Raw genomic sequence first — 16,861 nt, 5'->3', positions numbered from 1 at the left:
AACAACTAGCTGGAAGTTAGAAATGATGTTGTGGTACATCACATGTTACAGAAGCTTGATGTTACGCCAATAATCTGCTTATTCTTTTCATGTTTATTAATAAAGATGACGAGGGAGCCGTTGGTCTCGGTCCAGAAACTCGTGTCTCAGTTTTAATGAATCTGTTCTTCGCTTGAGTTTTCTGCATAAATCAGCTGACTTTCTGTCTCTTAAGGTCTCTGAGCTGCTTCTCTTCATCTTCACTGCTGGGTTTTTACCCACAGGCAGCTAATGTGTTTGTGTTGACACCACACACACACACACACACACACACACACACACACACACACACACACACACACACTCTAATTAATTAAAAAATATCACACAAAAGGGATCGCCTGTTTAGATCGCTGCTAATTAGTGATATTCAGTACAGCAGCAAGACCTCGAGTGTGATGTCACTTTTATACCACAGTTCTATAAACAAGCAATTAATATTGAGTAAGTGACATTTTAGAAGTGATCTGACCAAATGTTCTGTTTATTTTTGCTCTACAAGCAGAAAAATCCTGAAGAAGCCACACTCAACTAATACATTAATTTAGAGATACGGTATCTAGCAAATGGCACGGTGGTGTAGTGGTTAGCACCTCACAGCAAGAAGGTTCTGGGTTCAAGGCCAGTGGCCGACAGTGGAGTTTGCATGTTCTCCCTGTGTCTGCATGGGTTTCCTCTGGGTCTTCCAGTTTCCCCCACAGTCTAAAGACAAGCAGTTAGATTAACATGGGATCTCAAGGTTAAAGAAGCAGCCTTGGGCCCAAAGGGTTGCTGGTTTGATTCCCAGGAAAAAATGTGAGGGGAGTTGAGTATCTGTATCATGACTGAAGTGCCCTTGAGCGAGGCACCTAACCCCCAACTGCTCCCCGGGCGCTTTAACATAGCTGCCCACTGCTCTGGGTATGTGTGTTCGCTGCTTCAGATGGGTTAAAAGGAGTGACATACAACATACCCAGAGCAGTTTGGAGAGCAATTGGGGGTTAGGTGTCTAGCTCAAGGGCACTTCAACCATTCCTGCTGGATGAGGGAATCAAACTGGCAACCTTTTGGTCCTGAAGCTGCTTCTCTAACTTCTCTAGCTGGCTAGCTCACATTAAATTGTACTACATTCTTGTTAAAGGTGCTTCTGGTAAAACCAGCGTCCATTCTTACTTTTTTTCTTCATCTGATGAGCGTTTCATATTTTAAGTCAAAAGTTATATTTCTGAAAAGTATCATTTGCCATGTCTGCTGATGATTTCACTAATATGACCATCATAAGAATTTCAAACTAGGAAGTGGAATTTTCCAGCAGGACAAGGACGAGTGGAGTGATACACACCGTGAAATACCCCAGTGCTGTTATGCGAAATATCAGTGCTTTTGGAACGCAGCTCAACCAAATCAAATGAGTGGAAGGGAACTAACTGTTGTATAAAACCCTTTTTATCTTCATCAGTAACTTGGGTTTGTGTGTAGACTCATCTATGTTGGTAAACGACATTCTAAAGACTAAACTTTTGTTCCAACACATAAGGACTTGGACTTACCCGAATTTTCGACTGGCTTACTCCAGTCCTTATCAAGGAATGACCCTCTGCTTCTGGCATGTCACTTTATGTGATTGGAGCAAAAGATCAAAGGTCGTCGATAACCAGAACCTCCCCCCATCTTTGTTTAGAGCAGGTTGAAGGGTCCCGTCAACCTAGGGAACAACACCAACAAAAATACCCAGGACAGAACAACAGAGGCCTTAATGTCCTTCCCTACATCAGAGAACAATCTGAAGCACTCCAGAGGATCTTCAGGTCCCATGGGATAAAAACTTGCATAAAACCCACCTCCACCCTGAGAAGTCTTCTTGTTGCCCCCAAGGATACAACTCCCAAGGAGGAAAAGCGTGGGATTGTATACTGGATTCCTTGCCAGGGAAAAACTTCCAAAGGCCAGTGTAGAGAAAGTTACATAGGAGAAACAGAACGTTCATTGAAAACCAGGTTCTCAGAACACAAATGACCCAGCTCGACGACATCAGAGGTATCACAACACATCCATCTAGAATGACCAGGACATACAGTCACGCTTGACACAATGGAAATACTAGACAGTGAACTGGATTTCTTCACTAGAGGAGGAAAAGAAGCCATCTACATCAGGGCCCTTCAACCTACTCTAAACAAAGACGGGGAGAGGTTCCGGTTATCGACGACCTTTGATCCTCTGCTCCAATCACGTAAAGTCACGTGCCATAAGCAGAGAGTCATTCCTTGACAAGGACTGGAGTAAGCCAGTCGAAAATCTGAGTAAATCCGAGTCCTTATATGTTGGAACAAAAGTTTATTCTTTAGAAAGTAGCTTGGGTTCCTTGCTACAGTTTGTCTTTGTGGTGGAACCTTGCTGTGGTGCATTTCAAAACCTGTTCACTATTTCAGCACTCAGCTTTAAGAAATCAGTTTGATGACTGTGGTGGCTTGATTCTGTGTGGCATTATTGAAAATCTGGGCGTGGTTTGGTTTGAGGCAGGTATTTTGGTGTCCGCCGTGAGCTGGCCTAGTGGTTAGTGTGTCCGCCTCTCAATTGGGAGCTCGTGAGTTCTACTCATGGTCGGGTCATACCAAAGACCATCATGAAAATGGTCCCTACTCCTATCTGGCAAGACATGCTGCAATACAGATGTGAGTTGGGAGTCAAACTCTTGTGGTTCCCAGAGGACCTGCCCCCCACTGTAAGCCTAGCTGTATAGACCCCTTTCACATGACGTCACCACGCCGCGAGATTTTGTTAGGCGCCATATTGGAAGACCAAGTACATGCACTCACAATATAAAACAAAGTACGAGCGAGAGTAAAGTGACACGATGGATGATAATTCTGGTTATGTGAGTACATTACCAGCTGCAGAAAGGGCACGGTATGTGGAGAAACTGGCTGTGATTGATGGGTTTGACCCATATGATAAGACTCGGGGCAAGGGAGAATGGAAACATAAGGAGGACCGGACACCAATTCTGCCATCTGTTTGCTACCCAGACATTGTAAACTATTTGCTGTTTACACCCAGTGCCTACACTCAGTGTTCGAACTATGCCGATATTTTCGGGGGGCCCCTTTTTTTCCCTTGGGGGTGTGTGTGCTTGCGCTTGTCTCGGAGCGCGGATCTCCAAACACATGAGAAGCCTATCTTACGCACATATCACGCAGACTCCACACACGCATCGCGTCTGGTCATAACTCATCAGGGGAAATCGTGTCCGCATTGGCATGTTCAAAAAACAACCTCGCGTCAACAATGATACCACACGCAAGAAAAAAAAAACAGTCAGGCTACTCAACAACCAACCTGGCAGCAGCGAGCAAGCCCCAAACCATCCTAAATTATTATTATTATTAAATTGTAGAAGTCTGGGAGGCTTGCTCCTCATACAGTTATCAACTTGGGGCCACTTTAGCATGTTTTAAATCTGAATTTCTTGCGTTTGCTTACCTCAAAGTGTCCGCAGATCATGCACAGACTTATCCATTATATCCACAGTTTTTTGCCAAGTCTCACACAGGTTTCTTTCAAGTCTACTGTTGGGCCAATAAATCATAAATAAAACAGCTCAGATTTGTTTGTTTAAGTCGTTTGCCACTCCACTTTATTCTCGTGGGTTCACATACCGCTGCTGTTATTATCCCCTTATCACGAGTTTGTTGGTCTTCCAAAATGGTGCAGGGTCTGTTTACTTCCGGTTTCGGGTGACGTCAGTGAAAGGGGTCTATAGGTGAGAGGCTGAGGGCTATTGAGGTATTTCACCTGACTTCACAGGGTCACGTGACGCCCCGGTGTCCGCCATTTTGAACGTCAAGCTACATACTAACGCTGCAGACAGAGAGGGAGAACCAGCTTGAAAAAAAACGTGTTACAGACACCTAGAATAGATTAATTTGTCAGTAAGCACTCTATAAATAACCATGGTGTTTGCTTGTTGTGCTGTGGGCTGCCACAACAGACAGGGACAGCGTGCAGGACGCTCCTTTTACCGGTTTCTAGTGATGGGAATTTCGGCTCTTTTTCGGGAGCCGGCTCTTTTGGCTCTTCTTACTATAAGGAGCCGGCTCTTTCGGCTCCCAAACGGCTCCTGAGATTTTATTTTTGATTTAATTGCTGCAATTAACTAGTTAATTAATTACATTATTTATATTTTATCAATAGGATGTTTTCCATTTTATTTTTTAGTTTTTGTAGCCATTGTAAAGCTTTGTAAAGTATAGCAGTGTAACAATGTTCTAGCTATAGAAATAAAACTTACCAATTAATAAATTATTTTCTCACAAACATAATGCAAAACTGTGTTATATTACCAATATAAAATACACAGCTGATTTTCCCCTCCTCAGGTGCCTCACAGACTCCTCTCCCCTGCGCTCCACAGCTTTAAGCATTACACCAATTTTCGTATTTTCGCAGCTGTGAATGACATCAACCAAAAAAAGTAGGCGTACACCATGCTACTTTTTTTCCTTTGAATGGTAATAGACAACACAAAGACGTAATCAGACAGCAACTTTTTTTGTGAAAGTCTCTCTCTCTGAGGCACCTAAGGACAAAAAACTAATTCGGCTCCCCAACTCGGCTCCCACCGAAGAGCCGGCTCCCGTCGTTCACTTCAAAGAGCCGGCTCTTTGAACCGGATCGTTCGCGACCGACACATCACTACCGGTTTCCTACTGACCCAGACAAGAGGGCCAAATGGATTGCAGCTGTGAAGAGACAGGATTGGGAGCCAACAGAGTACTCCAGACTTTGCAGTGATCATTTCATTTCAGGTTAGTTTATCAGTTAACGCAATTTTGATAAAATATATAGGAAAAAGTAAATGGGTCAGTGTTTGTTAACCCATCTGAGCAGTGAAACAAGGCAGTGTTAATTTGTCTAGGGTTGCATGTAGCAGACATCAGACATAAAACGCAATAACAGAGGCTAGAAAGAAACGGGACACAGAAATAAATAAACAGGGAAATTAAGTAGAAAGAAAGAAAGAAAGAAAGAAAGAAAGAAAGAAAGAAAGAAAGAAAGAAAGAAAGAAAGAAAGAAAAAAAAAAGAAAAAAAAAGAGCGCGGCTCTCCAAACACATGAGAAGCCTATCTTACGCACATATCACACGGACTCCACACCTCCACACACGCATCGCGTCTGAAGTCATAACTCATCAGGGGAAATCGTGTCCGCATTGGCATGTTCAAAAAACAACCTCGCATCAACAATGATACCACACGCAAGAAAAAAAAAACAGTCAGGCTACTCAACAACCAACCTGGCAGCAGCAGTCGCTGTCATGTAAACACAACACTTCGGATATGCAAATGCTTCCCGTTACACACGATTGCTATGTCAATAAACATCATTTTGCCAATATTTTAGAGACCCCCCCAACATTTCCCAAATCATGTTTTCAAAGGATCTCATGTCTGTTTCAGGGGATCTCGGATCCCCCGAGTACAAGACAGTGTTGTGAACATAGCCAACCTTGTACCGTTTCAAACTGCTGGGGTCATCCTTCATCAAACTGTTGACTTCTGTCGACAACCTTGGCTCCATACCAAGGCTGGGTACAGTGTTTGTGATAAAAGACAGATCCAATTTAACACGAATCACAGCTTACTTTCTTGTTAAAATGTGCAAAGGTCTCCACCATCTCATACTGCCTTGCACTGAAGGACTTAAGCATGCCATCCAAAATGGCTGCGTCACGTGACTTGGTCACGTGGGTGAAATACCTCAATAGAAGCAGAGATCAGCTCCGCCCAATGCACCTTAAAGGCCTGGTTAGTACTGGGACGGGAGACTGCCTGGGAAGACCAGGGCATGGCACAGGAAGGACTTATGATTTTGATGTCCACTCAGGCCCCGCCCACATCCTATACTGAAAATGATATTTAGGGTTATTGTGAAGAAGCTTTTTGGGAAAACATGTCCTCCAAGAGGGAGAAATTGTATGATTTTCATTGTTTAATGATACATTCCTTGAAGTAAGTTCAAATATATCAATGTACTAGCTCTCTATAATCAGCACAAGTTTCTCTTCTTTTTCCCATTTCCAATCAGAGATTTGCCTCAGATGGCCCCGCCCACCCCACACGTCTGATTCATTAGACACATACAAATTAACAGACCACAGTGTGTTCCAGTGCATGAGCAGATAAACATGTAAAAGATTAAAAAGTTGTGTTTGTTTCTTTGTAATGTGAAAAGAAACTCGTCTTTATATTCGGTTTCTGTCAGAGGCGTGTACTTTCACAGCAGAGTTCATTTGCACTGTAGGTTCTACACCATGTAATTAGACTTGTGATTCGAAGCCGTTCATTTGGACTTTCAGAGAACAATGATGGCTAATGACACTCTGCCGATGATCCACCGCGTGCAGCTCACACTGTTTAATTATTGACAATGCTTAGCTTTTAGGGTGAATTTTAATTAGGTATTCTTTTCTTGAACTTTAGCATCTGTGACGGCTCTGCCCCCGGTCATTGATACCTATCCCGCCCTCATTCACCTCAAATCACATACTTTAAAAGGATGACAGGAAATGCAGCTGTATTTGCAGAACTAATGAAACATTATGGAGTGGAAGGGGCCAGGCTTGGCACGGATGATGGATAGAGCTGACAAACTTTTATCTGTTGCTTGTCTGAACTTCTCTCACCATCTCCAAGTTGTAACTGCCAATAAGCTCGACATAATCATTAAAAAAAAACACACACACATAACAGAGACACAAGGCTAAGTTGTTACAGCTTCTTGCTAGTATCAGCTAGCACTGGACCCAGTCCGCTGTTCTTACAAAACATGTTCATTAGGGTTTTTTTTGTTTTTGTTTTTTTTTTTTAGCTTTATTGGGAACATTAACCGTATGAAATACATAATAAATTACACAAAAAATTTACAATAATTTACAAAAAGTAAAAAAAGGTAATGTCACCCAAAGGGGTCAGCATGAACGGGAAAACCCATGCGAGGTACCGCCCACTTTTAACAATAAAAAAGTGAAATCATGAAACTATTGTTCACAACACATACTCATCTCATCTCATTATCTCATCTCATCTCATCTCATTATCTCTAGCCGCTTTATCCTTCTACAGGGTCGCAGGCAAGCTGGAGCCTATCCCAGCTGACTACGGGCGAAAGGCGGGGTACACCCTGGACAAGTCGCCAGGTCATCACAGGGCTGACACATAGACACAGACAACCATTCACACTCACATTCACACCTACGCTCAATTTAGAGTCACCAGTTAACCTAACCTGCATGTCTTTGGACTGTGGGGGAAACCGGAGCACCCGGAGAAAACCCACGCAGACACGGGGAGAACATGCAAACTCCGCACAGAAAGGCCCTCGCCGGCCACGGGGCTCGAACCCGGACCTTCTTGCTGAGAGGCAACAGCGCTAACCACTACACCACCATGCCGCCCCCACAACACATACATTTATGATAAATATAATTTATAATAAAGTCAGTGCGCTAAGTTTGATGGCACGCGCAAGATCGGACGGCGGACCAGGTGCACGGTCTCTCTATATCGTAACAGGTTTTGAGTAGTTTACACAGAAATCCAGAAAGTTAACTCCCTGAAGGAATTCTCGTTTTATAGACTGGATTGAGTTTGTTACAATGGAGATGAACTCAGACAGCTGAGCTCAGAGGTTACAGGAAAGACATATTTAGTGGCAGAACATGCGTGCTAAACTAGCAAACTAAGATAACGTAAGTGATTGAGGACTGACATTTACATTTACACCGTTTAGCTGATGCTGTTATCCAGAGTGACTGACAGAAGTGCTTTGCAGTCCCTACCCTTATCAAAAAGAAGTATACTTAAGTAAAGTTCAAGTATATTTCCTTAAGTATACTTTTGTGTACCAAGTATACTGATATCAATGTACTTACAGTATGCTTGTAAGTAAACTAATCTAATACTTCTTGGGACTAAATTGGCCCACTTTTAGTTTATAAAAAGTATACTTGAAGTCTAAGAGAAGTAAACTCTGAGTATACAACTAGTATTTTTTATTTTGTACTGCAAGTATACCACAAGTAAACTTATATACTAATAGTTTACTAGTTCTATATTTGTAGTCCACTCTTTAGTTTACAAAAGCATACTTCATAGTGTACTGGAAATATACTATGTATGAGTTTACTTGTTTTATACTTCTCGTCCACTTTTTAGTTTACTAAAGTATACTTTGTAGTATACTGGAAATATACTATTAGTTTACTCGTTACACAATTCTAGTCCACTTTTTAGTTTATAAAAGTATACTTTATAGCATATTGGAAATATACTATTAGTTACTGGTTATATACATCAAGTCCACTTTTTTAGTTTTGAAGTTTACTGCAGTTACCCTTCCAGGTATACTATTAGTTTTCTAGCCCGAACCCTTACCTCATGCACACTACCAGGAGACAACTTAAGTGTTTTGTACCTGAAGTTACAATGAAGTTATAAAGGTAAGAATTCACAAAATAACAACAGATACTCAGGATTAAGAACATATTCGTTTTCTTTAAAAATCAAAATTTAAAGCAACATTGTATTACGTAAATGCCAAAGTATAAAAACATGATAATGACAACTGAAATTGACATCCAAGCTCTAAAGAAAATTCAAAAATTCAGATGTATTTTGGTGATATCTTGATCAAAAGTTTAAGTATAAACTTAATATACTTAGACTTTTCTATATACTTTTCAGTATAATGACAGCCAGTATGATTCAAGTCTGTCACAATGTTCTCACCTTTGTTTTTGAAATTTGTTGGCAAATAAAATAAGAGAAATGTTTATCTGTCTCTTTGTGGGTTAATAACACTAAGCACATAAAAGATAATTTTAGTATCTTTTATGTGTTCAGCATCAGTTCTTTACAGCGAACTGCTTGCTACACATGGTTAAAATGGCTCTTGCGCAATATACCTACTTACTTGTGCAATACTACCTGTGCAATACTTACACGTGCAGTTCCACCTTTGTAATACACTTGTGTTAACTGTATATCTGCAAACCTGTTAATTTATGCAAATTTGTTAATTTTTTTTATCTCTAAATTTGTAGTTTATTTCTTTTGTATATATCTTTTTTTGTATACTTAGTGCTTTTGCACTACTCCTTCACTGCCTTATCTTTTTCTCTTTATATATTTTGCTGCTGTAACAATGTAAATTTCCCCTTGGGGGACAATAAAAGGCTCTCTTATCTTATCCTATCTTATCTTAAGTTCCAACACTGTTTACTCTTAAGCTATTCCACCCCAGAGGTGACCACAAACTTATGGTACATGTAGGTTTAAAATATGGGATTTAAAACATGCTGCCGTATATCACAAAGAAGCCAATATGTGTGAAAAAGAAGTATTTTATCAGCTACTATCAAAAGGATAAACACAACTACAGGGCAAGTACACTTAAACATAAGGCACAAATATTTTAATACTTTATTACACTTTTGTTAAGTATGTCTTGATCAAAAGTTTAAGTATAAGCTTAAGACTTGAAACTTTTCAGTATAAGCCAAGTACACTTATGTATTACTTTATTAAGTATATCTTCTTCTTCTTCTTCTTTTGGCTGCTCCCGATTAGGGGTCGCCACAGCTGATCTTTCATCTCCATTGCTCCCTGTCTTCCGCATCCTTCTCTACCACACCTGCCACTTTCATGTCCTCTCTCACCCCATCCATGTATCTCCTCTTTGGCCTTCCTCGTTTTCGTGTGCCTGGCAGCTCCATCCTCAACATTCTCCTTCCCACATGCTCTGCATCTCTTCTCAGGATGTGCACATACCATCTCAGTCTCATCTCTCTTAATGTAATTCCCAAGCTCTCCACATGTGCTGTCCCTCTGATGTGCTCGTTCCTTATCCTGTCCAACCTCCCATCGCAAACCTTAACATCCTCAACTCCGCCACCTCCAACTTTGCCTCCTGTCTCTTCGTTAAGGGTACGGTCTCCAATCCATACATCACAGCTGGTCTCACTACTGTCTTATACATCTTACCTTTCACTTTTGCTGGGACTTTCCTATCACAAATTAGTATATCTCTGAAAAGTAAATAAAAAGTAAACTGAAAGCATACAGTGGTACTTGAAAGAAAGAAAGAAAGAAAGAAAGAAAGAAAGAAAGAAAGAAAGAAAGAAAGAAAGAAAGAAAGAAAGAAAGAAAGCACAACTTTTATTCATCACACACTTGTGAAATTCCTCTCTGCATTTAACCCATCTGAAGCAGTGAACACACACATGCACACACACGTGAGCAATGAGCACACACACACACCCAGAGCAGTGGGCAGCCATGCTAACAGTGCCTGGGGAGCAGTTGGGAGTTAGGGGCCTCACTCAAGGGCATCTCAGCCCAAGGCCGTTCCATATTAACCTAACCGCATATCTTTGAACTGTGGGGGAAACCGGAGCACCCGGAGGAAACCCACACAGACACGGGGAGAACATGCAAACTCCAAACAGAAAGGCCAACGCCGGCCGCTGGGCTCGAACCCAGAACCTTCTTGCTGTTACACCACCATGCTGCCCCAGTGTAAAGTTTGTGAACCCTTTAGAATTTTCTATATTTCTGCATAAATATGACCAAAAACATCATCAGATTTTCACACAAGTCCTAAAAGTAGATAAAGAGAACCCAGTTAAACAAATGAGACAAAAATATTATACTTGGTCATTTATTTATTGAGGCGGCACGGTGGTGTAGTGGTTAGCGCTATCGCCTCACAGCAAGAAGGTCTGGGTTCGAGTCCCGTGGCCGGCAAGGGCCTTTCTGTGTGGAGTTTGCATGTTCTCCCTGTGTCCGCGTGGGTTTCCTCCGGGTGCTCCGGTTTTCCCCACAGTCCAAAGACATGCAGGTTAGGTTAACTGGTGACTCTAAATTGACCATAGGTGTGAGTGTGAATGGTTGTCTGTGTCTATGTGTCAGCCCTGTGATGACCTGGCGACTTGTCCAGGGTGTACCCCGCCTTTCGCCCGTAGTCAGCTGGGATAGGCTCCAGCTCGCCTGTGACCCTGTAGAACAGGATAAAGTGGCTAGAGAGATTTATTTATTGAGGAAAATGATCCAGTATTACATATCTGTGAGTGGCAAAAATATGTGAACCTTTGCTTTCAGTATCTGGTGTGACCCCCTTGTGCAGCAATAACCGCAACTAAACGTTTGCGGTAACCATTGATCAGTCCTGCACACCGGCTTGGAGGAATTTTAGCCCATTCCTCCGTACAGAACAGCTTCAACTCTGGGATGTTGGTGGGTTTCTTCACATGAACTGCTCGCTTCAGGTCCTTCCACAACATTTCCATTGGATTAAGGTCAGGACTTTGACTTGGCCATTCCAGAACATTAACTTTATTCTTCTTTAACCATTCTTTGGTAGAACGACTTGTGTGCTTAGGGTCGTTGTCTTGCTGCATGGCCCACCTTCTCTTGAGATTCAGTTCATGGACAGATGTCCTGACATTTTCCTTTAGAATTCGCTGGTATAATTCAGAATTCATTGTTCCATCAATGATGGCAAGCTGTCCAGGCCCAGATACAGCAAAATAGGCCCAAACCATGATACTACCACCACCATGTTTCACAGATGGGATGAGGTTCTTATGCTGGAATGCAGTGTTTTCCTTTCTCCAAACATAACGCTTCTCATTTAAACCAAAAAGTTCTATTTTGGTCTCATCTGTCCACAAAACATTTTTCCAATAGCCTTCTGGCTTGTCCACGTGATCTTTAGCAAACTGCAGACGAGCAGCAATGTTCTTTTTGGAGAGCAGTGGCTTTCTCCTTGCAACCCTGCCATACACACCATTGTTGTTCAGTGTTCTCCGGATGGTGGACTCATGAACATTAACATTAGCCAATGTGAGAGAGGCCTTCAGTTGCTTAGAAGTTACCCTGGGGTCCTTTGTGACCTCGCCGACTATTATACACCTTGCTCTTGGAGTGATCTTTGTTGGTCGACCACTCCTGGGGAGGGCAACAATGGTCTTGAATTTCCTCCATTTGTACACAATCTGTCTGACTGTGGATTGGTGGAGTCCAAACTCTTTAGAGATGGTTTTGTAACCTTTTCCAGCCTGATGAGCATCAGTAACGCTTTTTCTGAGGTCCTCAGAAATCTCCTTTGTTCGTGTCATGATACACTTCCACAAACGTGTGTTGTGAAGATCAGACTTTGAGAGATCCCTGTTCTTTAAATAAAACAGGGTGCCCACTCACACCTGATTGTCATCCCATTGATTGAAAACACCTGACTCTAATTTCACCTTCAAATTAACTGCTAATCCTAGAGGTTCACATACTTTTGCCACTCACAGATATATAATATTGGATAATTTTCCTCAATAAATAAATGACCAAGTATAATATTTTTGTCTCATTTGTTTAACTGGGTTCTCTTGATCTACTTTTAGGACTTGTGTGAAAATCTGATGATGTTTTAGGTCATATTTATGCAGAAATCTAGAAAATTCTAAAGTTCACAAACTTTCAAGTACCACTGTACTCTTTTATTTTTAGTTTAAAAGAAGTATACTAGAAGCACACTTGAATAAACTTCTTTTTTGTAAAGGTATCAGTCAAAACACATCCTCAAGCAAGTCCTCCTGTTGGGGAGAAGTGGATGAAAAAAACAACAACATGACTATCTGCCTGATTTCCCATTATCGAACTCTGTTTACATTTATTTCTGACTTCATTCTCTCGCCTGATCTCTGATATTCCGTTCGCTGATCGACAGACCCTTCCCCGTCCCTGACTACATCTGCAGTTTCCCAATTTGGCTTTGTTTGCAGTTTGCACCTGTAAGTGCCTGCACTCTGACACCAGTCCCGTGACTTTTCCCGCTGGTTTCATGAAACACTCACGTGCAGGTCCGTATGGGTCATATGATAATTGACCAGATGTTATGGAGTCAGTAATGATGGCGGCGATAAAGGAAGATGATCTGGAGCATTGTGTATCCACAGGGCATGTGGTGGGAATGCTGGACCACTGGGAATACTGATAATATAATGCACATGGCTATGATGATGATGATGCCCTTTATTGTCACTAGTCACATGTACCAGCGAAATTAGCCGTCAACCTGTCCGTACATATACAACATACAATTGACATAGGGTAGACAGGACAGGAAGACAGGGATAAAGATAAAAAGGAAACACAACATGAGGAGAGATGAGGAAAAAAAAGAACACCCCCCCCCCACTATGCTCCTGTCAGGAGTACAGTGTGGGAACATTTAAAAAACCTTTGCACATAAGCACACAACAACACAAGTACACTTTAAACATGGGACTTGAGGGGGGAAATCAGGGGTAAGGGGGGGAGGGGGGGGGAGGTAATCCAGCGCAAGCAAGCAGCCGTCCGCTCCTGCAGCCATGAAGGCGCTGGTCACGCACCCGCTTGTCACACTGGGGGTAAAAATGGCGACCGCGGAGAGTTTGAGAAGGAATGTGAAGAATGCGAGAGTGTCTCCCGGCAGTTACCTTCAGGGGAAAATGTTACCTCAGTAATGGCCTGAACCAAGGCCGGTGCTGTCTCAGGGCGCCAAATGTCGATAAGATATGAATTGTTTGGTCTTTCCAGACGCAGTCTTTGCACGTCCACACCGCTCGTCCATATCTGTCCATTCCGTCCATTCTATTTCTATATCAGGAAAGGACCAATTTTCTCAATTTAAGAAGGTGACAAAGTCATCAGCAGTCACTGGTAAAGGAGGAGATGGAAGGACAGGAAGTGAAGCTTGTAGAGCTTGTGAGGATCGTATTCACAGATTTCCTGCTTTCCCTGTAAATTTCCCAGTTGTGTTTTGACCTCTTGCCTTACTGCTTGTTTTGGATTTTGCTCTGTGATCTCACTTGGTTTACAATGATCTTGCACATGGCTCCTCACTCTGCTCGTCTCCATGGTTACAAAAGGAAATGTATTCAGAAACCGTCCTGTCTCTGGTCCTGCTATCAGTGAGATGGTAACCAATCACAGGTGTCACTTATCGTACGTACACGGAATGATAGCGTTGGCGTCTCCTCCTGTAAGACTTGGTGAGAAAGTCCTGCATTTAATATTCTTCTTTATTTACAACACTTTACAAATTTGCATTCTGCACATAAGTGCAAAGAAGTGAGATATGCAGATTTATGTAACTGGCGGTTAATGCTCTAAATTAATAAACACGCTGAACGACTCCTCCATGTCTCCTCTGTCACTCTCTCGGGGACAAGACACATGACTTTAATGCGCTGGTGTGCAGTCAGTGAGTGTGACGCTGTGATAATGGTCACAGTCTGATAAAACGCTGCTGTGATGAAGGATTGATTTAATTAAACACTACAGTGCATTAACAATTGGACTAATTGGCCTTATGCAAGCTTCATTATCTTGCTAATCACGTCTCGGGTTTGGTGAAGTTAGCTCGTCTGGAGCTTTTGCCTGTACATTTAGAGAGACATCAAAAAGCTTCAGTGCAAGTTTTCGGTCAGCTGAAGGAAATCGACAGCAAGAGAAAGCAGCTGGGAAAGATGGAGGGATAGGATAAAAGATTTTTAAATTGTATTGAACAATTCAGGGGCCAAGCAGTGAAGCTGCATAAGCACTGATTATGTTTCTACCTTCTTCTTCTTCTTATTATTATTATTATTATAGTGTCTATGTCGGCTCACAGAACCGTACGGTAAAAAGTTCTGAAATTTGGCACACTGACTGGAGACAGTCCCCTGATTCTTTTCACCAAATTTCATGTTTGGATCTCGAGTGACAAAATAACCAAAATGACAATAAGTTTCCATGGCAACGATGCCCCGCTCAACTGCTTGGCCCCTTCATCACTGCTTGCAGCGATATTGAATAATTGATTTTATTATTCATTTTTAAAGCGCTCTTAAAGTTAACAGCTGGAAAGCTTTTGAAGGGATCAGTGGGAGAGAAAAGAAAGAATGATCTGGTTGGTTGTGTGAAGTCAACAAGTCCTGAGCTGCAGGAACAAACCCAATATAGACCCTGTTTTTTGATTTAATACACTTGTAAAAGCCCCCCACCCCAACACACACACACACACACACACACACACACACACACCATTCACAGTATTTCAGCACATGACAGTCAGATGGTTTGTTAATAGTTGCTCATCATGAGTCATCATAGAAGCAGACTTGCACACACACACACACACACACAGGGTTGCTTTGTCCTCTTCACACAAAGGTAAAGAACAGAAGAAGTAAACAGTGCCTCAGGCTGACTTAAATAAACCACACAAAGGAAACCCAGCAGGAGGGAACAGAAGAGCAGCAGCTCACAGCTCTGATTAATACGCAGCAGGTTCCATTAAAAACTCCAGAAAAATACTGACTCATGTGTTTGTGTGTTAATTACTGTAATGAACAACAAGGCGGAGACGCACTCAATATGGACTGTCAATCATCATCATCATCATCATGAGGTAGGAAATTAGACGTGCGATCTGAATTAAAGCGACTTATACTATAATGGAACAATGTTATTAATCAACACACAATACAGTTCGCAAATCAGTCCCAGTCTGGCGTTCCCGGGATAAATGGGAATTTATCAGGACCAACTGGAACTCAGTGATACATCATAAAGCACTGATGTGTGTGAACTGATGTGAGATCCAAACTGAATGATTATAGAACTACCATGAAAACAGTGAGAGAGAGAGAAGAGATAGGAGGAGGAGAGAGAGAGGGAAGAGAGGAGAGAGAGTGGAGAGAGGAGGAGAAGAGAGAGGAGGACAAGAGAGAGGGAAGCAAGAAGAGAGGAGAGAGAGAGAGAGAGAAGAGAGGTGAGTGAGAGAAGAGGAGGAGAGAGAGCGAGAAAGAGAGAGGAGTGTATTGAGATGAGAAAGTCCCTGTGGAGGTCATCAGAATGGAAAACAGCCCTGATCAGTCACTGAGCTGTTGTTAATCAGAGCTGAAAATTCTTTACAAAATCTTCAATAACACACAGACTGAGCTTTTTAAAATCTCCTGCTTTATTTCATTCATTCATTCATTCATTCATTCATTCAGACTTTTAATAATAATTTAAAAAAAAAAACAAGAATTCTAGTCCTCAGGCTAATGAAGTGTCTGATTAAAAGCAGGACTCGGCTTTTAATCAGACACTCCTATTCAGTGTCCTTCAGGGGGAGGGGCGTCAGGACCTACATCATAATGCCCCTGACGCCCCTCCCCCTGAAGCCCCTGACGCTCCTCCCCCTGAAGCCTCTCCCCCTGAAGCCCCTGACGCTCCTCCCCCTGAAGCCCCTGACGCTCCTCCCCCTGAAGCCTCTCCCCCTGAAGCCCCTGACGCTCCTCCCCCTGAAGCCCCTGACGCTCCTCCCCCTGAAGCCTCTCCCCCTGAAGCCCCTGACGCTCCTCCCCCTGAAGCCTCTCCCCCTGAAGCCCCTGACGCTCCTCCCCCTGAAGCCTCTCCCCCTGAAGCCCCTGACGCTCCTCCCCCTGAAGCACACTGAATGTACGTAAAGTGGAGGCACTGAGCTGAGGCTATCCTGCCGAATGTCACGGAACACTGAGATGGGAGTAAAATCCAAAACTCAATGAGTAATTGTTCCACTGTATCACAGGAACATAAATTTCCCTTTTTCCAAATAACATGTTCTGTTCATATTACAGTTTTTCTCCATTGGTTTGGCTCATTTCTTGAAACTGAGATGACATTCTCAAAACAACATGGACAAATCCCCAAACTAACTTGCAGTTTCTCACAACAGAATGGCATTTATCATTGCTTTCATCAATATTTCAAATGCTTTGTACATGTCTCAAGCATTTAGT

Source organism: Neoarius graeffei, chromosome 16 (genome assembly GCF_027579695.1).
Source record: "Neoarius graeffei isolate fNeoGra1 chromosome 16, fNeoGra1.pri, whole genome shotgun sequence".
Taxonomy (NCBI): Eukaryota; Metazoa; Chordata; class Actinopteri; order Siluriformes; family Ariidae; genus Neoarius; species Neoarius graeffei.
The sequence above is the reverse complement of the archived record's forward strand: the minus strand, read 5'-3'. Positions refer to the sequence as shown.